Source organism: Panthera uncia, assembly GCF_023721935.1.
Source record: "Panthera uncia isolate 11264 chromosome B3 unlocalized genomic scaffold, Puncia_PCG_1.0 HiC_scaffold_1, whole genome shotgun sequence".
NCBI classification, from domain to species: Eukaryota; Metazoa; Chordata; class Mammalia; order Carnivora; family Felidae; genus Panthera; species Panthera uncia.
The window spans coordinates 69068948-69091705 of NW_026057582.1; the positions used below are offsets into that span (position 1 = coordinate 69068948).

At 35.2% G+C, this 22758-nt stretch overlaps 1 long non-coding RNA gene across 1 annotated transcript in view; it reads right to left on the minus strand.

Annotated features, from left to right (window-relative positions):
* The window catches only part of LOC125909617 (uncharacterized), a 49760-nt gene that overhangs the window by 21648 nt on the left and 5354 nt on the right, over positions 1-22758 (minus strand). The window contains exons 3-4 of the long non-coding RNA XR_007453748.1: positions 8019-8167; positions 1007-1115 (exon numbers count right to left, since the gene is read on the minus strand). This is a non-coding gene — a long non-coding RNA (uncharacterized LOC125909617). The remainder of the gene's footprint in view (positions 1-1006; positions 1116-8018; positions 8168-22758) is intronic.

Here is a 22758-nt window from a genome sequence, read left to right on the forward strand (position 1 = left end):
AGTTCTGTGAATAAGAAAGAGCAATAGTAATGATAACAGTCATAATGAGACAGTGGGCATAAACTGAGTCTGTTCTGGGTAAACTTGGATAAAGGGTTAAGCCCAACATTAACTTAAAAAATCTGAGTCACACATTACCAAAAATACTCAAAAGTTTACAAAATGCCTAGCGTTAGGTGGCACAAATATAATGATGTGTCATTTACAGTAGATAATTTACCAGCAATTTATTTACCAAACTGGTAATACTCAGTTTAGTGTAACAATTAGAAGACTAACTTGATCTTGGCTTGTTAATAAAGGGTGGGAGACTAAATATAAGATAGCAAAATTTTTATTTATTTTATAAAACAATTTAAAAATATACTGAGGAGCGGGGTGCCTGGGTGACTCAATCGGTTAAGTATCTGATTTCAGCTCAGGTCATGATCTCACAGTTCATGAGTTAGAGCCCTACATCGGGCTCTGTGCTGACAGCTCAGAGCCTGGAGCCTCCTTGGGATTCTCTGTCTCCCTCTCTTTCTGCTCCGCTCATGCTCTCTCTCTCTCTCAAAAATAAATAAACATTAAAAAATTTAAAAAAAGAAAAAAAATATAGAGAGAGAGGAGTGCCTAGCTGGCTCAGTCAGTGGAGCATGCAAGTCTTGATCTTGGGGTCATGAGTTTGAGCCCTACCTCATGGGTAGAGTTTAAAATAAAATAAATAAATTAAAATAAATAAATAAATAAATAAATAAATAAAATAAATAGAAAAATCTTTAAAAGGCTTTCCTTCTCCAAACTTATTCACCTAACAAGTTCCCTAAAAAGCCACCATTAAACATTAGTTGCTTTTGTTTAAGGCCACATTTTTGAAAGTCTGTTCAAAGCACATCAGACTGTCAAACCCTACTAGTTATGGCAGAACCCAAGGAATATGTCCTACTTGAGGACTAAAACCTTTTGATAAGACATTTAACATTTGCTTTTCCTTTTACGGAAAGAAAACAAGATTAATAGACCTTACCTCTAGCCTATTTTTAATAGCAGAGGTACACCAACATACTTCTTTCCAGAGATAAGATGAATTTGCAAGAAGGCAGGAGAAAGAGTTAGAAGATTTCTGCTTAAACCTCCTGTATTAAAAAATAATAATAATAATTAAAGTAATCTCTATTCTCAACATGGAGCTCGAACTCACAATCCCCAAATGGAGTCACATGTTCTACCAACTAAGCCATCCAGGCTCCCCTAAATCTCCTATATTTAGAAATCATGTCTCCTTGATTTTATAAAATTTGGGAGATATTTTCCCTTTTTATAGGAAATAAGACAAAAGAATAATGAGCTTCACAATAAATGCACAATAATCTTGGGGTACCAAGATGGGGAACATGTTACCAGTTAACAGAATCCAGAGGATGTAGCTGCAGGGAAAATTTGCCAGAGAGATGTGGCCCTTAGTAGGGAAGCACAACTTGCATGGAGAGAGCTGGGGAATGTTTCAATTAACTATTGATGCATAACACAACACCCCAAAACTTAGTGGTTTAAAACAACTATTTTACTATTGTTCATATTTCCATGGTTTCACTGTGTGGTTCTTCTAATCCACATGATGCCAGGAAGTCCAACAGTCATTTAGAATTCAACAGGGTTGGAAGGTCCAAGGTGGCTCATTCACATAGTTTCCATTTGATAGTGGCTATTAACAATACACTCAGCTGGATTCATCCACCAGAGTATTTTCCACCTGGCCTTTCGATTTGGATATAGCTTTTCACAGCATAGGCTACCAGATTCTAAGGGTCAGATAGTAGAACCTATATGTCATAGGTTGGATTCTCCAGAAGAAGATTCTGAGAATTTTGGGGTGCAGAATATTTATTATTGATCAACACCTGAGAGGGGGAAACGTGGAAGAAGCAGGATTAGGCAAAGGAAGAAGTCCAACTGTGATGCAGTTGGTTAACCTGCAAATCTGTTGCATATCAGGCAAAATGTCCAGACCTTTTATAACATCCCTTTGCTTAGTCTTCAGGAAAGGCATGACCTGAGGTGAGGTGGGTCTCTTTAGCTGAGGCAGATGCTGAAGGAACCGACACTTAATGTCTCTCTGTTGTCTTCATTCCTCACTGCTGAACAAGAAGTTCTTCTCTAACGTAGGATCTGAGTAGCTCATCTCAGATCTGCCGTATCACCAATCTTCTTAAAGCCTGGGCTCTTAGGTCCCAAATCAGTAATTTCACCAATTTCATGGCCATTTGATTGATCAAAGTTAGTTACAAGGGCAGTCCATATTCAAGGAAAGGGGCAATAAACTCCACCACTTGAATTAGGAGTAACACGCATATAGAAAGGGAGGAGGAATTTGGAAAGGCACTCCAGCCTCTGCCTTCTGGCTATAACAATTCATGTACAAAGTACACTTAACACCTCCCAATTACCCTACAAGTTTCCATCCCCTTATGGCATCAGCTCATATCAAAAACTCTTATCACCTATATCAGAGCCAGATATAGATGAGACAGAGTCCTCAAGCTCCTCAGGAGCACCTGAAAACTAAAAAATGAAACACTAACACAATAATTATCTGTCCCATACACACCTAACATACAATAATGAGGAAAACACATGGCAGGCACAATAGAAACCTTCACTCTAAAAGTGTAAAACTGAAATAACATAGCAGTTACTGGCCCAAAACAATTCTGAAATCTAGCAGGACATGTTACCATTTCCTCTGTCTCCAGGGATATACCATGTTTCTTGATTAGGTCTATACTCCCTGAGAATGGTTCTTCATGGCTCTGCCTGCTCTGTTATTGTTACTTTTCTATAAGAAGTAGAATGTGTTTGCTGCTGAGTAATTTTCTTAGCTTGTGTCCTATTCATAGGAAATTACTAACACCTGAGACCTTTTTCATTTTGTACTACCTCAGTCCCTTTTAGTCCACGCTCTTAAAATTTCTGTTAAAATGTTTGGACTTCCTATGTACCTATACCTTATTTTATGACAGATTTTAAAGACACACTCCTCTCTACTTAGGGCTTAGAATCAGGACGCTGTAAGGACAATGCCTTTAAGATTCTTGAAATCTTTTTTTTTCTAGCTTAATGGGCCTACAAGGCAAAAAAACTTTACTGTCTAGCGAGAAAGAAGGTCAACAAGGCAAGCCCCTTAAGATTTTTAAAAATCCCATTGTCTAGCTGACAGGGTCTAAGGGACAAATCCTTAATCTTTATGAAGGTTAAACAGTCTTTCAACTGCATTATTGAACTGATCTTCATAATGTGGCAGCACTCTGGATTTTATCTTTGCCCCCAGGTATTAATTTACTCTGAAAATCTCATATGGGCTGGAAGAGATAAATAGGAGAATAACTTATGTTCCAACTCACCAAATCCTTATTTGAAAATGTTTTTTCTGGGTCAGAGGTTGGTCAACTATGGCCCACAGGTCAAATACAGGCTGTCACCTGCTTTTGTCAGTCAATTTTCTTTTTTTATTGGAGCACAGTCACATCGAATCACTTACAGATTGTCTGTGTCCACTTTCATGCTACAAGTACAGAGTTGAGTAGTTGCTACAGACAACATACAACCTGAAAAGCCTAAAATATTTACTATCTGGCCCATTTCAGAAAATGTGTTGTTGACTTGTATTCTAGATACTGCTTACGAGTTAAATGGTTTCTTCTCAAGTCATTTCACCCTATTAATGGTCATATACACCTAAAGAAACCAGTAGACTCTTAACTTTGTTTGGAAACCTTCTGAGCCAAATACACAAGGTTGTTAGATATATTTTCTATCTCTCATGTTACCAAAAATTACAGCATTGTCAAACATTCTCCCTCTACATAATAGGGCAGAAACTCACCTTTGCTCCAGGCTCAACAATTTCTTCACTGTCTTACAGGCCTCCATTGATTACCTCTGTGAAATCCCTTATCCCAAAGCCAATGCCACATGTTTAAGGTTTTTGTTACAGCAGCACATTACTCCCTAGGTACCAATTTCTGTTTTGGCTATCTATTATTGCAAAACAAACTATCCCAAAGCTTGGGAAACAACCTTCATTGGGTGCCATATTGGTGACTAGCTACCACAATGACTCACTCAGATGGCCGTCAATAAGTGCCTGATATAGCTAGAGTGCTTGATTCTCATTTTTGTGATTCTTCCATCTATCTTGGGCTTCTGTCTATCCTGGGCTTCTCATGCCATGGTGGCTAAATTCCAGGAGGCAGCAAATAGAAGCTTCCAGTTCTCTTTGGTCTGAGTTTGGAAGTCTCAAATTGCCCTTCTGCTACATTCTATTTGTAGAAGCTAGTCAAGGGCCAGCACAGATTCAAGGAGAACAGAAATAATCTCCAACTCTTGATAGCAAGAGTGATATGTATATACAAGGAAGGAATTGTTGGGGTTTACCTTTGAAGACTAGCTAATATAGGGAATGAATACCCCATCTCATTCTCTTCCTGCCCTCTAACCTATTGCAGAAGCTTCCTATTGGACTTCCATCCAGTAGTCAGAGGACAGATCATCTCTTGAGGCAACCCCTAGATGTCAGCCTTTGGGGGTACAGAGAAGATTCTGAAGGAGTGAAACTAGACGGGAAAATAGAAAATACCCATCACAATTCTGAAATATAGGTTAGAAGTAGTCCCATGGAAATTATATTTTTCCATAAAGTTTGATTATATTAAATAAAAAGTTTTCACTATCTATAAAAGTAGCATAGCAAACAGGATGGCTTTTATAACCAGTCCTTTCCTCTTTGGTCTGGCCAATTGCAGGTACAGATATTCTTCACCTTGAAAATTTAACCCTGTGCAATACAAAGTTGGGAATCATGTAAGTCTGGCCACAATTCAAATTTCCATTCATAGCTAAATGAAAATATAATGTTCTTAGTGTGAACCTCCTGGAATAAATAGCTAATTTGTATATCTTTTATTTGTGATTATTAGCCTAATTTGTGTTCAGATTTACATTCTACCTCCCTGCTAGCAAGCCCTATTCTGCTTTTCAGCCTACTCTGTCCTCATCTGTAACTTCTCTTTGTAGAGACAGGGCCCTATTACTTTATGGCCATGTTCTAGGTACTACTACCAGAGGGCTTGCATCCATCACATCATATCCCATAGGTATGCTTTCTAAATCAGATCCTACATGATATTGTCTTGTTGCCTTAGACATTATACCTGTGGTCACCCATACTGGAGTCAGTCCTCTAACCCCTATTTCATTCATGCCTGATTCAATCTCCCCTCTTTAATGACCTGCCTTTGAAGAAAGCACTGTACTGGACCTCATACACTTCTAAAAAAAGGACAGCTGGTAATTTATCTGTGATTTTGGCAGTGACAATATTTTTTTTCATGACCATTTGAAAAACTAATGTTGTACGGTTGGTTACCTGTCATCTTCAAGAGTTAAAACCAAAATCAGCAGCACGGCACTTTAACATTCAGCGCTAACATCCTAAGTAGGAAGGTTGCCTTTTGGTACTTTGTTGAAAACACTCTTCCTATGGATTTGTATGTCCCTGAAAAATTTTTCTACCATGCAAAAAGCACTATTAAAGTGTTTTCATAGTTTGGTATGTGTTTAAACTTTCAGCTTTCAAAAATCTATCTAATTGCTATCATTTTTTATCTCTTCCATTAAGCTAAATGTTTCTTATCATCACTTACAACCAAGCCAGTGATGATCTAGATTGCCAATATATCCATTATTCGTCAGAGAATTTCCATTAGTCAGAAGCTAAGGTGTATTTTTAATATATTATTTTAATATAGTATATGGAACTATATTGAAGGTATAAGGTATTTTGCAAACATTAATCTTCAAATAAGCTGGTATATTACTGCTATTCTATAAATATAAAAATGGAAATGGAGCTAATAAGTGAAGGACTAGTACAACCTCCAAAATCTTAGTGGCTTAAACATCAAAGTGTATGTTATTGGTGCTACATTTTCATCTTAGATGGGGGTTGAGTAAGGAGAGTTTCTTCCACATCACCTTCCTTCAGCGAAGGAAGTAGCCATGGAAGAGGGGGAAAAAACTTGATCACTCACTCACAGGTTTTAAAGCCTCCCACTTCGAAATGATACTGGTCACATAGTCACACATAACTTCAAAGGGTTGGTACAATTTAAGCATACACCCAGGAAGAGAATAAAATGCATGTATGAACAATCTGAATGTCTATTGATGATGACTACAAATTGTTTGTTCCTTGTTATGATGAGCACTGGGTATTGTGTGCAAGTTAGGAATCACTGAATTCTACTCCTAAAACCAATATTTCAATGTATGCTAACTAGAATTTAAATAAAAATTTAAAAAGAAAAAAATACTGCTAGGGTAATATCTTATTAAATACTAAGATACATTCTACCCTTAAAAAAATAAAGTGACTGCTTCAATTTGCACACCTACAAGAGAGGATGAGAACTCTGTTGCTTCACATTCTGCTAAATCTGATACTGTCAGATATTAAGACTTTTAAAATCTTATGCATATGATCTATCTCAACTGTGGTTTTAATTTACATCTTTTTGATTAGTAATGAGATTTAGCATTTCACAACTTGGTAAGTGCCTTGTACTCATACAAAATTCTTCTTTTGTAAAATTACTTGTTATTTTGTCCATTTTTCTATTGAGTAGTTCAAACTTTTTCTTGTTTCTTTTTAATTCAAGTATAATTAACATACAGTGTTATATTAGATTCAAATATACAATATGATTCAACAATTCTATAGTCAGTGCTTATTGCGATAAGTGTACTCTTCATCCCCTTCACTTATTTCAACCTTCTCCACACCTACCTCCACTCTGACAACCACCAGTTTGTTTTCTATATTAAAGAGTGTTTTTTTTGTTTGTGGCTTTTTTTTCTTTCCTTGTTTCTTAAATTCCATATATTAATGAAATCATTTGGTATTTCTTTCTCTCTGACTTATTTCACTTAGCATTATACCCTCTAGATCTTTCCTTGTAAATAGCAAGATTTCTCCTTATGGTATATATATATATATATAATAAATATAAATATATATAATATATAATGTAAATTATATACTATATATAATGTAAATTATATATTATATATATTTACATTTTATATATCATGTTATATTATATATTATATATAATTATATGTAAAATATATAATTACATATAAAAGTATAAAATATGTTTTATATATCTATATACACACATATATATATATATATTAATTCCTCACATTTTCTTTATCCATTCATCTGTCAATGGACATTTAGGTTTCTTTTATATCTTGGCTATTATAAATAATGCTACAATAAACATAGGGGTGCATATATCTTTTCATATTACTCTTTTAATATTCTTTGGGTAAATACCCAGCACGGAATTGGTGGATCATATGGTAATTCTATTTTTAATTTTTTGAAGAATCTTCATACTGTTTTCCACAATGGCTGCACCAGTTTGTATTCCCATCAATAATGCATGAGGGTTCTTTTTTCTCTACATCCTTGCCAACACTTGTTATTTCTAGTATTTTTTATTCTAGCCATTCTGACAGGTGTGAGGTGATAGCTCATTGTTTTGATTTGCATTTCTTTGAGATGTTGAATACCTGAGTGATGTTGAATATCTTTTTGTGTGTCTCTTGACCATGTGTGTGTCTTCTTTGGAAAAATGTCTTTTCATGTCCTCTGCTCATTTTTTAATTGGACTATTTGGGTTTTCTTAGTGTTGAGTTGTATAAATTCTTTTTTTAAAAAAATGCTTATTTATTTTTGAGAGACAGAGAGAGAGAGAGAGAGAGAGTGCCAGCATGAATGGGGGAGGGGCAGACAGAGGGGGACAGAGGATTCCAAGCAGGCTCCATGGTGACAGCAGCAAGACTCACGCAGGGCTCGAACCTATGAACTGTGAGATCATGACCTGAACTGAAGTTGGACACTCAACCAATTGAGCCACCCAGGACCCTGAGTTGTATAAATTCTTTATATATTTTGGATATTAACACTTTACCAGACATGTTAGTTGCAAATATCTTCTACCACTCAGTGGGTTGTCTTTTGTTTTATTGATGATTTCCTTCATCGTGCAAGAGCTTTTTATTTTGATGTAGTCCAAATGGTTTAATTTTGCTTTTGTTTCCCTTGCCTCAGGAGACACATCTAGAAAAATTAACATAGAGAAATCTGTAGCATTTCTATACACTAATAATGAAGTAGCAAAGAGGAATTGAGAAAACAATCCGATTTACAATTCTAGCAAAAAGAATAAAATACCTAGGAATAAACTTAACCAAGGCGGTGAAAACCTGTACTCTAAAAACTATAAAACACTGGTGAAGGAAATTGAAAATGACACAAATAAATGGAAAAACATTCCATGCTCATGGATTGGGAGACCCAATATTGTTAAAATCTCCATAAAATCCAAAGCAATCTCCAGATTTATTACCATCCCTATTGACAACCAAAAGCATATTTCACAAAACTAAAATAAATAATTCTAAAATTTGTATGGAGCCACGAGAGACCTTAAATAGCCAAAGCTATCTTGAAAAAGAACAAAACTGGAGGTATCATGATCTCAGATTTCAAGCTATACTTCAAAGCTGAGTAATAAAAACGGTATAGTACTGGCACAAAAATAGACACATAGGTTAAGAGAACAGAGAGTCCAGAAATAAACCCACGCATGTATGATTAATTAATTTATGACAAAGGAGGCAAGAATACACAATGGGAAAAAAGACAGTCTCTTCAACAAATGGTGCTGGGAAAACTGGACAGCTATATGCAAAAGAATGAAACTGAACCACTTTCTTATACCATACACAAAAATAAACTCAAAATGGATTACAGACCTAAATATAAAATCTGAAACCATAAAATTCGTAAAAGAAAACATAAGCCATAATCTTTTGACGTCAACTGCAGAAAAATTTTTCCAGTTTGTAAATAGTGGTTTGGAAGAATATATATATATATATATATATATATATATATATATATATTCTGAATATTAATTATTTATTGGTTTTATGTGTTGCAAATATTTTCTCAAACTCTGTGGCTGATGTTTTCACTCTCCTTAAGGTGTGTTTTCATGAACATTTTTAAATATAGGCAAATTTATTAATTGTTTATTTTATTACATTTTTCATGTCTTTTTAAGGAAATCTTCGCATACCTGAAGAAATAAAGATATTTTACATATTATCTCCTGTTTAATAGCTTTGTCTCTCATCTGTATGCCTTCAATCCACTAGAATTGATTTTAGTGTAGAGTGTGACATAGAGCTCCATTTTTACTTTGTTACTTCTATATGTGTAATTGTACATGAAGCAGCCAAGTGGCTCTCAGCTGGGGCGGGGAGGGAGTTTTGCCTTCTAGAAGACGTTTGACAATGTCTGGAGACCATTATATTTGTCACAATGGGAAAGAGGGCACTTCTGGTATGAAGTGGGTAGAGATCAGGGATGCTAATAAAAAAAAAATCCTTCAATTCACTGGACAGCCCCCAACATCAAAGAATTATACTATCCCATTATTAACATGGAGAATTATTAATATCATATCATATCAATATCCCATTATTGACATTGAGAAACTCTGGATTAGATTATCCCAGTGGTTACCAACAACAAACAAATCTTTTGACAATAAAGGTTACTTCTCCCTCCCATTCATGTCAATTGAGGACTGGCTAATGTTCTATTCTCCAGCATGGATCACTGCCAATCTCATTAGCAGAGGGGAAAAGGGAATGCAGTCATAGCATATATGCAGTGGTTCTGCCAGAGGAGTCACACAGCTCTTCCTCTCAAAATTTTTTTGGACAAAATCAGTGGTCTAAGTTTCCGTCAAAGGAGCTACAAAATAGGGCAAATTAAACCCAAGCTAAACATAAAAAAGAAGATAATAAAGATAAGAATGAAACCCAGTGAAACAGAAATTAGCCAAACAATATAAAAAATATATCAAGTGAAAAGCTATAGTTTGGAAAGATCAATAAAATTGATAAATCCATAGATACAAAAGAAAAAATAAAGAAGCCACAAATTATTAACATAAACAATGAGAGAGGGAACACCATCATAGACCCTAAAGATATTAATAGGACAGTAAAAAAATATTATGAACAACTTCATGTCAATAAATTCAATAACAAACAGAATGGGCAAACTCCTTGAAATTCCAAACTCCTTGATATAACAATAAATTTCAAGAGTCTGAATAGCTTTAGATCTCCCCAAAAGTTAATTAACAACCTTTTACAAAGAAACTCCAGGCTTAGAGAGCTTTAGAGATGAATTCTGTCAAACACTTAGGGATGAAAGAACACCGACCATACACAAAATCTTTCAGAACACAGAAAAGTAGGTAATACTTTCCAACACATTTTATGAGGCTGGTATTACTCTGATACTGAAACCAGACAAAGATATTATAAAAACTGAAAATTAAAGGCCAATATAACTTATGAATATAAACACAAATATCCTTAATATAATATTAGCAAATAATTAGTAATAATTTCCTTCCATTCTAGTTAATACTTAGTTCACCTATAGTTGTAACTAACATAAAGGAAGTAGGGGGGAGGATTTTACTTGTGCTTTTGTGGATGTGTAGAAAAATGGGGTCAAAAAGGGTCAAGGTCAGGCTAGAGGATGTAGAGGAAGGAAGTAAAATGGGACAATGAGGTGAGTATAATAAATAATGATAAGAAGGGCCCAAACAGCACAAAGAAGAAAGCAATGGACATTTTGTTGACTCCTTCAATATGCCAAAAGAAGGAATCAGTTCACCTTTCCCTCACAGAGGAAGTGGTAGTTTAGGGATATTATTGGAGACAAAGCTTGACTCTAAAGTCCTGAAAGTTGTGTTCCTGTGTATAGGATATTTATTATTTGGGGAATACTGGTGGATAGAGCCTTGCAGTGGTTTTATTGCCTATATATTAACTAATAACAATATATACATACTAATACATGGTTACTATTTAGAAAATTCATAAAGCATATATTAGTGATTAGTTTACATAATAATCTCTTGATTTTGAGATCTCACATACATATGATAATTTAGTGCTTCTTACTATTTTGACAGTGTTAAAAATGATTAAAGACAATTTAGGTGATACAAACTATTGAACACTTGGTAAGGCGACTAATTTCAGAGAACTGCAAAAAGGGATGGAAGGCAGAAAACTTTTACAAGAGAAGAATGACCAACAAGGAAGAGAAAAATAGAAAATATTTGATTGGCTGGGGCCATATATTCAACCTTGTTTAGGGTGAGAAGATGTAGAGTTGGCTTGGCATTTAGGGATTGGTGGGCTGGATGTACTGCATTCCTGGTCAAGCAGAGCATTTATAGGGGTACAGAAGTTCAGTTTCAGTTTGCTCACATGGCACTCTAGACAGAAGCAGAAGAGGGACCATCTTGGGCCTAGAAATTGTTTCAACAACAGCCTGCTATTTTTGAAATTTGAATTGTATACTAAGTACGCTATCTAAAATTTGTTTAAAACTTCACCTTTCATCCTTTTAACTACAAAATTACAAGCATCTGTGTGAATATAGTTTCTCATACTATATGGATTATAGAACGATGTAGTAATAGTAATAAATCTATCCGTTTACCAAATGTGGAGGCTTGTGTAGATTTAGTTCTAAGATGATGACAAGCACTGATCTAAAAATGGTAAAATAAGGGCTACCCATCATAATGTAGCTGGCTTAAGTATAGCATAAACCTTGCAAATTTGACTCCTCCTCCTCCTGAGTAGCTTGCATTTGTCTTCCTTATGGTTAGTGTATACCCCAAACCTCTTGAGTTCTCACATACTACAGATGAAATCGATAGGTAATTAAATAGTAGCAGTGACTCATTTAAAAAATATTTACCAAACACATATTCTGGCCATGTAGTGTGCTAAGAAATGAAAATGCAACATGACCTAGTTAGATATAAGCCTTGGATTTCATAACCTCACAGTGCAAATTAATTAAAATGTCTAACACATATTCTGTGAAGCCCTCTGAAACAACCTGTACTGCATCTACTGGCCAGGCCAATGTAACTTTTTGATGGTATTTGAATCAGAACTAGGAAAAAGAAGCAGCCTTATAAGACACCATAGTGAAGTGATTTTCATATTTGTACATCTGGTTAGGAACATCTCAAGATGTCTTGTTATCTCCAGCATCACCACCAAATCTCAAAGCAAAATAAAACAGAACAAGTAAACAAACAATGAAACCCCCAAAAAACTAATTATCTATGCCAAGTGACCTATTCAGGAGGCTGGGAAATATTTGTTATAATACCAAACAAAAGGTATTTTTACAATTTCTGGACAATGCAATTCCAAAAAGCTTGGAATATCTACCTTAAGGTCTCTATCTTCATTTTCTTCTATATAAACTTCCATGGACACAATGCATTATTTCCTATTCCTCCATTCATCTGAGATTTCTTAGCTGAAAGAGCACAAATATGGCTAAGGCATCAAGATAATTTCCTGCTTTAGCTGGTTGTAGATTTCTCTTTCAGAATTAAACATATTGTAAGAAAGGAGGAAGAAAAAGGAAAAGAAAAATGATCCTAGTTTTAAGTAAAATGTTCGCTAATCCTCTAAGTATTTTTATCTTGTGCTAATTGGTTATTGAACAATATTTTGCAAACCTATGACTCCTATTATCTTCCATAAGAGCTGAGATTCTGCATACACTTGATTTGAATATTTGAGCCTGTATATATTTTTATCATTTCAAGGTTATGTTAATTAAATGTGTCACTCACTAAATTTTAATACATCGGTGGCCAGCAATACTTGCCTTTGTGTTGTCATATTAATTTTTTTTGGACTTTGCTTGAGTAAAAAATTTTGGGGGGATTTCTCAATTTTAAATTTATAAAGCTATAAATTAATAAAATTATACATGTGTAAAGCTGTAAGTTTATAAAATAAAGTTCCTATTATAAAAAGAATTATAAAATTAGCAGAAAAGATATATTTTAAAAAATCTATTATTACAAGTTTCAACTTGTCTTTGTGAATCAGGATTTTCTTGCTACTCTGCCACCAAATAAAGAAATAAATCAGATGCTAAACCTGTTATTAAAAACCCCTAATTTCAAATCTTTATATCAACCAATAGTTTAATTTTTAATAAAATTAAATTTTAATAAATAAATAATTTTTATTTATTAAAATAAATGTGGTAAATTTAATTCATATAGTAAATTCATATTAATAAAAGGCTCTTTCCTTCCATTTTATAAAAGGATTATATATTTATTGGGAAAGGATTCTACTTAAAACCACAACCTATATTATATAGTATATCTAGCTTAGCTTTTATTTTCAGTGGTTGGATACCTGAACAGCTTTCTGTCAGGGTAGAATATTTGAGGAACTATAATTATTATTTAATGTTGCTTATGAAGTTACAATGAAGATATTATGTCTTTTTAATTGGCATACAAAATCAAATTGAAAAACTATAATAATATTTTTCTGTATTATATCTATAAAGTACATACAATGCAATTCTTGTCTATTTGGAAATTACACCAATCAAAGGTTGATATTCACTCACTTTAGAAGGCTTGAAGAGGGGTGCCTGGGTGGCTCAGTTGGTTAAGCGTCCGCCTTCAGCTCAGGTCACAATCTCATGGTTTGTGACTTCAAGTTCCACGTTGGGCTCTGTGCTGACAGCTCAGAGCCTGGAACCTAGTTCAGATTCTGTGTATCCCTCTCTTTGCCCCTCTCCCACTTGCACTCTGTCTGTCTCTCTTTCTCTCTCTCAAAATAAAATAAAAACATTAAAAAAAAAACTTAAAAAAAAATTGAAGAAATTATGCTAAATTTGGGTGACAAGAAATCCAAATTCTTTATAATAAATCCAGATTAAAAGGGTTTTTTTCTTTATTTGTTAAAGGTTTATTTATTTCGAGGGATAGCAAGCCTGGGTGGGGGGATGGGGGTGGGCAGAGAGACAGAGGAGAGAGAGAGGATCCCAGGCAGACATTGCACTGTGAGCACAGAGCCTGACGCAGGGCTTGATCTCACAATCCTGTGAGATCATGACCTGGGCCAAAATCAAGAGTCAGACATTCAACCATCTGAGCCTCCCAGGAGCCCCTGAAAAGTTTATTTTAATTCAATATTAAGAGTCTTACCAAATGGGGGTAAACATATTGGCTGAAATCCCAGGCAGGTAACAAAATGAGTGCAGTAGTCCAGTATAAGTGTAAATGATGGGAACCAGAGGAGGGCCCCATGCCTATGTCCTATCTAAAGGGACAATTGCTATTTAGCTTTGGCCAATCATTGCTACATGGAAATGTGGCACCAAAGTTACTAGAATGTGATTTTTCAAAATGACACTGAAAAACCTATTTTTTTACAACATGAAACCTATTTACTTTTAATTTTTTTTGAAGTTTGCTCATTTTTGAAAGAGAGAGCATGTGAGCAGGGGAGGGGCAAAGAAAGAGGGAGACAGAACTTGAAGCAGGCTCCAGGCTCTGAGCTGTCAGCACAGAGCCCGACGCGGGGCTTGAACCTATGAGAACCGTGAGATCATGATCTGAGCCAAAGTCAGAAGTTTACCGATTGAGCCACTCAGGCACCCCCAAGTCTATTTACTTTTAAATGCTGGATCCCAAATGGAAATACAGTTCTGGCAAAATAAACAAGGCAGTCAGTCTGTAACCTCTCAACTATATAAATCAAGCTCAATTCTTTCAAATTTCAAAATTTATTTTGCATGAATCACAGGGATTCATGTAAGTCTCTATTACAAAAGAATACATTCACTATTTAAAACCATGTAAAGAATTTAGGCTCACAAATAAAATGTAAAGCCACTTGAAACTTTATATATTCTTTAAAAATATGTATTTCAGTACATTTTATTCTTCTACCTTTGGCTACCAGTAATACATTAAAAGTCTATACGGGAATATTCTCTCCAAAAGTAATAGATTTAAACTTAATTTAACTATTTAACTCCTTAGAAAATAAAGAGGCATTTCCTTGACTTCTTAATCATATTTCATAGTGTTTTCAAATTACTCTTACAGAAAGCCAGAAACATAAGGATTCTTAAAAACAATTTAATAAAATCCTTTATGTTTTGGATGAATAATATCCAGAAAGGGCAAGTGCTTGTCCAGTATTATAGATTGTTAACAGCAGAACTAAAAATCCTTTCAAAGAACATAAAGTTAAGAGGTAACATTTAATACTCCAAATTGAGAATGTGAACAGACAGAAGTACAGAAAGCATGTGAAGAAACACAGCACATGTAGTAAATTAAAATATAATACTGGTGTACATGCACACACACCTGAGTGAAATTTACTAGGTCTAACTAAATAAGCTTAGTCTTATTTTTAGTGGACATTCACTAGTATCTTTATGGTTGGTAAAAGAGTTTCCAAGTTGTTAACTTAGGAAAGAATTCTGGATGGGTGCCATTTGTGAGCATCTGGGGGAATTTCAAAAAGACTTGTGGCAATGGACAGAGCTGGTGTCCAAACCTTCAGTAGTAATTAAACTTAGTATCTGTCATTTATCTCTGTTTTGCAAATAAGCTGGGAACTCAGAGATTTCTCATCGACAGAAAAATAGGAATTTAGTGGGCAGTTCAATATATAAAAGGTTTTAGAAACTGTAAAAGATGAGAACTCTGCTTCTAACTGTCAGAAGAGCTGACAGGATTCAGACAGATTCCAGCAGGGAATGATGGCATTTTCTATCAGAATCACAGAGCTGCTGCAGAGACCAGGACTGGATATTAATGTAGCCAGTATGAATTTGCTCCACATACTAAGTAGCATGCTTCTTTTGTCCTAAAACAAGCCAAATACTCACCATATGGAGTTGTACAGAATTATATTTGTTGTATTTAATGGAAAGAGCTATCTTCCTTCCTAGGAATATCTAAGGATCTGGTGGGCATATAGTTGCTATCTGTCCAGAAGGTGGGGGCATGGGATGTGGGCTGGTCTTTATGTTATGGCAGTCATTATCTTCTTATGTTCCATGATAATGTTATTGCATTTCATCTTCTGCTGTATGCTGGACACTGATCCACTGACACTCTCAATAAGCTTGCATGGTTACACCACTCATTGAGCGCAGGCTCAGCTGTCGAGACCTATAGGACTGCCCTGTAGGCTGCAATGCTGAGTGGTTAGTCTTTCACAGCATCACTTAGTCATTCTCCATTAAGAGAGCTGCATGCAAGAGGACTCTGACATTTTACAACTCTCTCTGTATCTCGGATACAGTCACTTTCCCCTTCTCAACTCTCAATACCAACATTTCTCTCCTTCTTTTGAATGAGTCTCTCTTGCCTTAAAAATTCTTGGGTGTTCCGGGGTGCATGGGTGGTCAAGTCAGTTGAGATCAGGCTTCACTCAGGTCATGATCCTGCAATTCGTGAGTTTGGGCCCCACGTCGGGCTCCCTGTCAGCATGGAGCCCGCTTCAGATCCTCTGTCCCCCCCCTCTCTCTGCCCCTCCCCAACTTGTGTTCTCTCTCGAAAAAAAAAAAAAAAATTAAAAAAAAAACACAAAACCTCTTGGGTGTTTCTTCTCCAGTTACCTAACAAAACAATTGTTGTATTAGGGACCTGAAACAGAAACTTTTACATCATCCCACTTAAAGCAGAAACTTCAGATTCAGAATACTAAGTCTTGGCTATCTTCTGATAGGAAAAAAATCTCTCTCATCTTTAGAGTATCCTATATTCCAAGGTGATACAAAGCAGATAATAGCCCAATAAATTCCTAACACACAAATTCAGGTAAAGGAATTCAGTTTCATTTAAGATAGAACTAACTTTATAGCTGGTCAGTAAAAATGCTTCAGACAAACGCATGATGTTTGGGTCAGGGGTGAGGTGTAAGGTTGTGTTAATAATATAAGCAATTACAATCTTTGAAATTAGTTAGGGAAATATGGGGCCATGTCCTGGCCCAAAGATTTGGTTGAAACATAAAAATTATAGCTTGGGACTGTGTGTGGGGTGGGGCAGAGAGCAAGAAGTAAACCTGATTATTAAACTGAGAAATTTATTACCTAGCTGTGGGGATATCTCAGATCTATCTTCAGCTAACAACACCTGGATAAACATGCCACCATGGAATATTTGAAGTAAGAAAAAGGGGAGCAAGCCCTGGTGTTTCATAAACATACACTAAGCCATTTTATGGATAAAATTCATGATACAGGGAACACTTCAAACTTTTATTTTTCTATGCTTTCTGTTTTTTCTTTTCTTAAGTTTCCTACAAGTTCTATTAGAAAAATTCCAATTTTTCCTTAGTTTAGGGGGCAAAATGTCTTCTGAGACCAAAGCCTAGGCATAAAGAAAATCTGAGTGTTCATGAAGTTGAAGCATGGTGGTAGTACCATTCATTTTGGCTTAGCACTGTAAGAAGAACTAATGGAACAAAGAGGTGAAAATCCAGAATGAGAAAGTTTGGAACACTTGAAATATTTGTCCCTCAGCACCATACGATTTTCCCTCATGTGGGATAGTAGGGCTGCTGGAAAGTGGAAGATAAAGAGAGTCATTTTGTAGGCTCTGAAATATACTATGTATATGGATATTGATAATTCTGTTCAATCTAAAAGAGAATCTTGCCATCTACTTCCTTATGTTTCTCTTCCTTCTCTATCCTCCTCCTCAGGTACCAATAAACTCTCCTAAATTTTAATTAAAAAATAAATTATTGTTAATATTCAGGTCATTAGGAAGTTATAACTATGACCCTCTGGCTTCTCATGTCTTCCACAATACATGACAAGAATAGTTAACACTGTGCTGGGACAACCGAATTTCCACAAGTAAAAGAATAAAGTTGGAAACCTACTTCATATCATACACAAAATTAACTCAAAATAAATCAGTGATGTAAATATAAGACATAAGATAAAATTCTTAGAAGAAGACATAGGAGTAAACCTTCATGACTTCAAATTTTGCAGTTGATTCTCAGATATGACACCATAAACAGAAACAAGAAAAGATAGGTAAGTTGGACTTCATCAAAATTGAAAACTTTTGCATATCAAAGGACAGTACTAATGAACTGAAAAGACAATTTTACAAAATGAGAAAGAATATTTGTAAATGATATATCTGGTAAGGGACTAATATGCAGAGTATATAAAGAACACTTACAACTCAACAACAAAAATAAAAATGTGCAAAGGACTTGAATAGACATTTTTTTCAAAGATTACAGAGGCTATACCCATGAAATGCATAATTTCTGAAAGGAAATGTAATATACTTTTTCTTAAATATTATTAGGAATTAAAAGCTAAATAGAAACATTGTATGTGAGTGGGGTGGTGTATCTGTGTATATAGTATTCTTTGTTCTATCATTGTAGAATATCTACATAAATATGATAAATATGCTCTCATTCAGCATATAGGCTATATACTTTTTGTTCAATAAACAAATGCTTATTATATTTCTAGTATAATGTTTTTGAGGTTCATCCATGTTGTAGTATGATTAAGTACTTCATTTCTCTTTATGCTTAAATAATATTCTATTGTTGAATGGTATATATGTTACATGATGATACAAAATTTTGTTATTCCTTCATTAGTTGAAGATTTGGGTTGCTTCTACTTTTTGGCTATTGTGAATAATGCTCCTATTAGAACTTGTGTAAAGGTATTTGTTTGAAACCTGTTTTCTTTTGGATAAGTACATATCTAGGAGTGGAATATCTGGGTCATATGAAAATTCTATGTTTAGCTTTTTGAGGAACAACCCAACAGGGTGGCTAAAATTCACAGTGTAACAGAGTACTGAGAGAAAAGAGCCACAGAAATAGACCTTCAGAAATATGAAAGGTTCTCCTTGGGTCTTCAGTTGAATACTAACCAGCAGATGCACTGAAGGAAACTACGTAAGGAAACTAGGTACAGGGCCTGGTGCTCACACAGAGCTGGGACTAGTTCCTGCTCCTTGTACCTGGAATGGAAAACCTCATAATTCACTGTGCATCAGCTAGAGTATTAAGAGGGTTTTGCCTAAGTTGTGGGACAAGATTATCCCTAGATTAGGTGGTGATTCGGTCCCACCTCATAAAGCAAAACTCCAAAATATTGGACTGTTTCCAATAACCACATTCAAGGACAAAGCTCAAAAATATTTGTAGAAATGAAACACAAAAACACCCAGCATACAACACGGTAAAATTAATAAAGCTTGACATCTCACAAAAATTACCAGGCATGCAGAAAAGCAGGACAGTATAATTATATTGAACAGAAAAAATAATCATATCAGGAATGACACATACTATAACCAATAAAGATATTAAAATAATAATTGTAACTGTCTTCCATATGTTCCAGAATCCACAGGATTTATTCAACATATTAAGTGGATACTTGGAAGATATAAAAAAAAAATCTAACCTTAATTTCTGGAGATGGAAACTATAATGTCTGAAATGGGAGGTCTACTAAAATCTTACTTGATTCATATATGTGGAAAATTCTATGTGTAGTGTCCTGAAATCTGACTTGAACCACCAAAATGGAGTGTCATGGCCCCTCACTCAAATTCTGGACTTGAGTCAATTTACAAATCCAAGAGGGAGAACTTGAGAAAGGACCCTGCTATATTATAAGTCTTTTTACTATAAAATTTTTATATTGTGTGACAATGAGCTCAGACTCATGGAATTCAGCTGGCTTGACAGGACTGTGGATTGCCCTTTTGAAAACTCAATCATGGTATCAGCTAGGTGGCAATACCTTGTGAGACTGGGGCAATGTCCCCTAGGTTGTGGTCCATGCTCAAATCAGACTTAACATATTGGTGCTCTTTCTCCCATAATCAGGATTTATAGATCTTTAAGTTGTAAATCCAAGGGCTGGAAATGGGAGTGGCTCCTCTTATGATTGCCCTTGGTCTAGAGGTCTTATTGTTATTCCTTCATTAGTTGAAGATTTGGGTTGCTTTTCCAAAGAAAAGAATGCATCCACCAGACAACAGAATAAAGAATCTATTGAACTAGAAGTTGAGGCTGCCATCTGCCCACCTTGGGCTCCTCGAGCCTCTGAATCAACAGGATGAGAAAGGAATTACTGTGCTGGCTGTGGTGACTGATCCTGTCTCTCAAGGAAAATTGGGTGCTATTATACAATGAGGGTAAAGAGGATTTTTCTTAAATACAGGAGAATCCCCTAGGAGATCCCCCTAGGGCATCTCTTTCAATTCTCATGTCCTTTGATTAAAGTCAGTGGAAAACTACAATGACTCAATTCAGGTAGGATTTCTAATAGCTCCAGAAACTTCAAGAATTAAGATTTGGGTCATCCCAGGTGGCAAAGACCCAGAACCAGGTAAGGTGCTTGCTGACAGCAAAGGGAATACTGAAAAGGTAGTAGAGAGAAGGCTCCCACGCGGGGCTCGAACCCATGAACTACGATATCATGACCCCAGCTGAAGTTTGACAGTTACTGAGTGAGCCACCCAGGCACTCCTAAAGATTTTGTATCCTCTCCTGGGGAAAGAGGTTGGAGGGCTAGCATGTTTTTAGTCTTACAGGGGATAGTTCATTCTGTTATATCATTATTTGCAATATGCTATGATTTTGTTAGTGTATTTATTTGGTGATTGAAAGTGGTTTAAGAAGCTGTGTATGGTGTCAAGGTGAAAAAGAGTTGTCTGTGATGACTTTGTGATATGTCAACTTAGGTTGAACTACATTTCTCAGAATTCCTTGTCTAGTATGTTTCTAGTTAGGGTAGTCTACAAGGAATATTATTTGGTGACAGTTGGAGGACAGAGAGGAAGCAGCAGCCACTTTGCAGCATATACACAACTTCCTCCAGCTATTCAATCAAGCAATAGTCTAGGGCCTGATGTGAATGGATTTTGGAGATGTGATTAGAGTTCTAATTTCCAGTTAACCAAAAGGGAGATTACCATAGGTGGGCCTCATTTAATCAGGTGGTAGCTATCAAAGCAACTAGGTCTCTGAAAATCAGAAACTTAAAGCAGTTGGGCCTGCAATTGCTCTCCCTCCCCCCCTGTATTTTCCCTTCCTGAGTGACCATCTGTGGACTTTGGGCTTGTTTAGCCAGAGCCCACAGCTGTGTGAGCCAATTCCCTTAGTATCACTATCACTATCTATCTATCTGTGTGTGTGTATAAAATAAAAATTTTTTAACTATATATCCTAGTGGTCTGCTTCTCTGGTTGAAGCTTGACTGATAGAGAATTAAAAGAGATTTAAGTAACATATGAACCAGTTGTATTTATTGGGTAGAGGTTTAAACAAAATGTAAAAAAACGTTGTAAGACCATTGAAAAAAAATTAAACACAGACCAGACACTTGATAGCATTAAGGAGTTTTTGCCAATTATTTTCAATATAATAATGGTATTTTGGAGATTTACAAAGGATATAATGTTTTCAGAATAAAAATGTAATATTAGATAGTTAGAATTTGCTTCAAAATTACCCCAAGAAAGAGGTGAAATGAAATAAGATTGACCAGGAGTTTACAGTTTTGAAGGTGGGTATACAGTACATGGGATCCATTATACTCTATCATCTCCTCTTGAATAATTATGAATTTTCCATTATAAGAATGGAAGTTTAAGAAAAAAACAGTTGTCTTAAAGCCCCCAATTTGACCTTGAGAAGAAAAGGCTAAGTAAAGGCACATTATGCATTACTACTTTTTCTACTCCCACTACAGACATTAGATAGAACTGGTATACCAGCCTGTTCTCCTCTCTCTCTCTCTCTCTTTCACACACACACACACACACACACACACACACACACACACTTCTTTCTACACCAAATGCACATAAACATCCATATATAAAATGTAGGTTTGTTAATAAGTAAGCTCTATGCATTCTCAATTACACAAAATAAACATGGATAAAATAATTTAGAATTACATGAAGTCAGTTAAACACTTCTGACCTACCATAGAAATGCTTACAGAGTGAAACCAAAAGATTAAATAGCAAGGCAGAATCTGGCAAGGTAGAGTATGGTAATGCATTTTTTTTTAATATACAAGGAAACCAATTTCTTCTTGTACTTATAAACACATGTAACATTATTATAAGACAAATGGAACTTTCTATTACTTGACCTATAATAAACAGTGGAAATAGAAAACAACATTAGAAAGAAGCCTTGACCAGAGACATTAAAAGCTTGTCTGGAAGTTAAGAAGGACTAAGACTTATTTTAACAGTAGGAAATAAACCCAGAGAAAATGTGAATAATCCATAATGTAAGCAATTCTCTGATGCTGTATGTGGGTCCAATGTTTATCATCTGAAGATGTATTTCGTTATATTTATAATGTCTCATTTATTATTTCTTCAATTCACTTCATCTTGCTACATACAGTACTTTCGAAGAAGACTTGTCCTATCAAAATGATTGTTTCCATGTTAAAATGTGAAAAAGTAAAATTTAAAACTCTATCCTACTACTTTCTACCTCTGTTCTTGATCTCTGGTCTTAGCTACAGCTAAGAATAGTATAGGTAGGGAATTAAAACACCATGAAGAGTAGAGGATATGGGGATGTACAAATTTTTTATACTACAATGCAATGAGTGAACTATGATAAACATTTATATTACACTTGGGGAAATTGACATATAAAAGAATCCGATGAATAAAAAATATTTTATGGTTTATAATTAGCAGGCTAAAA